At 41.3% G+C, this 4,662-nt stretch overlaps 1 long non-coding RNA gene across 1 annotated transcript; it reads left to right on the forward strand.

The window, feature by feature from the left end:
* Positions 1-4,192, forward strand: LOC119389166 (uncharacterized). The gene is made up of 3 exons (XR_005183041.2): positions 1-202; positions 2,750-2,889; positions 4,088-4,192. It is a non-coding gene; the product is annotated as an uncharacterized LOC119389166 (long non-coding RNA).
* The last annotated feature ends 470 nt before the right edge of the window (positions 4,193-4,662 follow it).

The raw sequence follows: 4,662 nt of genomic DNA on the forward strand, positions 1-4,662 counted from the left end.
GTCGCGTCCTGAGTTCATATGGAGCGAACCGTGTCTACGGCTTCTGAGGAAAACATCCTCTGAAAGCACCTCCAATGTCTAGAAAAGTAGGGAAACACCTGGACTGGTTACGTGGAGTCGAAGGAACAATATGACGAGCTTCGGCGAGACCTGGCCTCCATCAGTATTTCATTTCAGACTGAGCGCTCCAGCAAGCGACAAGGTTTCCCAGGTGAAAATGATTCCCATTCCCAGCTGGGTTATGAAACCTGGAAATCTTTCCAGGCTGGAAATTTTCCCAGCTGGAAATGGAAAAATTTCCAGCCTGGAAAAATTTCCAGGTTCCATAACCCAGCTGGGAATGGAAATATTTCCTGCTGGGAATGGAAATATTCCCAGCAAATATTTCCAGCAGGAAATGGCAAAATTTCCAGTTGGAATCCTTCATTACCAGCTGGAAATGAAAGAATTTCCAGATTTGACCTCGCGGCTATCGCATGTGCCTTAGCATGGTTCCTACAGGACCTGTTCGTCCAGTGAACTGCACACAGTCAAAGAACATGGTGGTGAAATTTAACAGCATTTATTTTAACAGCATTTATCTGAACGCTTGTAGCAAGTGTTGGAACATATCTCGAGATGAAGAATGAGTTTGCTCATATCCTCGTACACCACCTGAAAAAAAATATTTATACATAGTGAGCGAACATCAAATCCACAATGATCCATAAAACGCAATTCTACCAAAAGTATAGTTTTACCAAATCGCATGAACAGCATCCTTTCAAAAGCAGTACCACAATACAAAGTCAATGCAGTGCAAAGCAAAGGTGAGCAAGACCTGATGAGCACTGCGGTGCTAAGTAACGATTATTTATATCGACCTTAAACTACTCCGAACAGCCGTCTAATGAGTTCACTCGAACACATGTAATTACTCGCGTTTGTTGCATAGACGCATGCGCACCAGTAGGCGCAAGCATTGCACAGCACAGGGCTATTGGAGACAAAGGCTGCTTACACAAACCGGCCTGTAGCGTACTTCGCGCATATATAAACATTACACACAGCCAGGTAACGCGACACCGTGATAACGAAGCCCACAAACATTCGGGACAAACGTTCACTTATACTTGAAATATATAGGTGCAACTTACCTCCAAATGGAACACTCAGAGCTGAGAAAATCGCTGTCCCTTGATCGGCGCTGGTGTATCCAAGACATCGCACGCAGTACAGCAATAAAAACCGCTCGAACATGCTGGTCATCACTCGTAACACTTTCCAGAGATAAACCTGACCAAAAATAACTATTCCATGCAACTGTCACACAGATATTCATCAAGGAAACACCCTAGACTATCGAACACCGAGCACACACACTGTACACATGTCACCACGACTGGCCGCCATGTGCTGTTCGAAACTGTGGCTGACTGCGGCGACATAATAATTTATGCGGTCTATTGGACCGCTGTCTTTAATGGTATTAAACTTAAAAAAAGGAATGCAATTTTTGTATGACGTATTTACAATACAGAGTAGGTTATTATTTAGCATTAACGTCATAAGTCACCAAGAAATGATACGACAATAGAGCTACTGAGATGCCAACAAACATCGCGGCAGTGCGGCCGGTGCGGCGTTTTTCATGGCCGCGGCGTCGGAGAGAGCAAGTTGTGGGATTCAAAGAACTTTTTTTTTTTTGCAAGTTTGGCTTTTGCAGACCCCGAAAAATGACCTCGCGGACCCCCATTTGAGAACCACTGTTCTAAGTCCTGTCTAAATGCACGGTCTGCATTATACACCTAATCTGCTATCGCTTGTATGCAGATCAATCTTTGGGCAGCTGGAATTCCTTTTGTCAACTATACCACTTCCTCGCTCAAACAGGAAAATTTCATGCTGAGCAAATTATTTCCCAACTGAAGATGGAAAAATTTCCAGCTGGAAATATAACTTCCCAACTGGAACTGGAAACTTCAAGCTGGAAATGGCTTTCCAGTCGGGAATTATTTCCATATCCATGCTGGAAATACGATTTCCAGCCTGGAATGGTTTTCATTACCAGCTGGAAATACAATTTCCAGCTGGGAATGGAAAATTTCCAGCCTGAAGAGCCGTTTCCAGCTGAAAACCAGGCTGGAAACCCGATTTCCAGCTGGGAATTCACATGCCATTTTCATGTGGGTTGTGATAGAGAACTTCTTTTTGCCTCTACTTGGTACTAGCTTTTAAAAGTAACTGCCGCTGAAATGACGCACATGAAAACAAAGACATGAAGGAAAACAATTGCGATGACACAAGCGGCTCTTCCTGCTTCGATTTTCTGATAAACACATGAGACGTACTAGGTTGTCATTAAAATTAATTGGCGTAATTAGTTTACTGAATTACTGAGCGTGCATGCTTTATTCTTGGTTTTAGCAAATTGTCCGCCATGGAATTCACCTTCCGTGATGTTTAGTTGACTAGCTTTAAGTGTGTGAGGTGAAAAAGACATTGTATTTACACACACATCCGCTCCTATAACTACAGGAAACTGACGCGTACACACTGTTTCACACTTAGGGGAAAATGCGAAGCAGACTGCAATGCGCTCCGTGTTTTCCCCTAAGTGTGAAACAGCCTGAACACGCATCGCAGGACTTTCCCCTGTCTCCTTGCCCAACCCTTTCAACTTCATGTGCATGTCCTGTGGATGAGCTGGCACCAGCTAACTATGGAAAAAGTTCCATCATATGTTGCATATCAAATTGAATCTGTGCAGGGAAACTGCTACTCTCTAGCGAGCGTGGCCATGTCCACATCAAGGAAATTGGTGTACTATTTAAGGTAGTGCAAACCACGGACAAAGGCTGCCTTTTTGGGAGGGACATTAAAGGTGTCCGAGGCTTAAAGATCAGCGAGGTAAGAAATAAATTCATGAATTATGACAATGCACATGCATATCCTCAGACAATTAGGTTTCATTTTATGTGTAGTCATAGGCATTCTCAATAACCTTCTTCCAACACAAGCTTACAGCATGTTGCAGGCTAAATATGTTGATTGTTCACATCGGATATGCTTGTTTTTCATTGTCAAAAGAAATATGTGTACTGTATGCCTGCTGGAAACCAAAATTGCTTTCTTACTTATTGATATTATAAACGAAAATTTGCATTAAGCACCGCAATGCACCAAAACAGCTCTACACGTAAGAAGAATAACAATTATGTGTAAAAATACATTCTGGACAATGTCAGGAAAGAAATAAGCAATCTGTTTAAAGTACTGTGGAGATGCAACATATTAACGTTAAAAAATGTTCACTTTGATACAGAGGAAAAGGCAAACCGGCATTTATATACCATCTGAGTACATGCTGTCAAACTGCTATGGAGATTGCAATGTTATGCAAGAAACTTCCTTTCAAGTCAGATTTCATACATGCATTTCTATGATACTCACATTTAACTACAACCTGTGTGTATGACTAAAATAAGTGAAAGCAGGTAAGTAAGCCATATTAGACGTAAGGGACTTAAGAAGAATCGCTCAGTGTGCTTGAGACGTACAGACACAATCAGGGGTTCACATATGTCGTTAGTGTTTAATGAAATATAATGCCTGCAGTGACGCTTAAGAGGAACAAAATACAGATACATAGTTTATTGTATTTTCATTGCGCATGTTCTGTAAGCCTGCTTTTTTTTCTGTGAACCCCTAGCTTAGAACGGGTGAGCTAGTAGGTGAGTATTCATCACGAAAGAGAGTGGACATGCAGACACAGACACAGTGGAAGAGAACGAGACACCCGCCGTTTTCTCTGTGTCTGTGTGTTTGCATGACCACCCTTTTTTGTAGTGAATCCCTACAATTTGCTATGAAGGTACTCAAAAGAAGTTTCAAATGTGCCCCATGTGTGAGCACTCACTGTGTAAAAGAGGTTAACAGACCTGATGGCCTCTGGTGTTCTAGCAAAAGCTTGTATGCACTACTGTTCATGCATGCTCTTTATTTGTTGTTAGCTATGTAGTCATCTCGCTTATTATCATTGCTTGCAGTGTGAAACAGACAGCAAGAGCTATTACAAAAATGTTTAAGACCTGCTGTGTCGTTACAGGAGAAAGAAACAGAGTGGTCGGCTGCCACCTTCAAGCAAAAGAAGGTTAAGCTTCAAGGAACCAAGAAAAAGGGGTGCACTGCAATGATGCACATGAAAGAGATTGAATTTACCCAGAATTCCAGGTAAGCACAATTGCTTCCATAACGGATCACACATATTTTTATCATTCTTGATTCTTTATTTCGGCCTTATATGCATTTCGCAAGTTCATGCTTATATTGCCAACATTGTTTAGATGATGGCTGTAACTGGCTCGCATTCTCCATGTACTTATCTTTCGAATGTAGAAAGCCTGAACGAGAACTATTAAAATGTAGTGTGCCTGAGTAAAGAAGCAAAATATTTCATTGGACCCATACTTCACTATCTAAAGCAAGACATTATTAACTGTCATTTTTGTGGATGCAATGCATCAAGGCGGAAGAAAATCATTTTGAAGTTACAGTAACTGAAACTCAGAGGAACAGTTTACTGTACTAGAGTGCTAATTATTATTTCAAAATTTAAGGACAGAATTGACATAACTATATTACAATTGGTCCTGAGTGTCACTGTAATGCTATATCCTTAAT

This window comes from Rhipicephalus sanguineus, chromosome 4 (genome assembly GCF_013339695.2).
Source record: "Rhipicephalus sanguineus isolate Rsan-2018 chromosome 4, BIME_Rsan_1.4, whole genome shotgun sequence".
Classification (NCBI taxonomy): domain Eukaryota; kingdom Metazoa; phylum Arthropoda; class Arachnida; order Ixodida; family Ixodidae; genus Rhipicephalus; species Rhipicephalus sanguineus.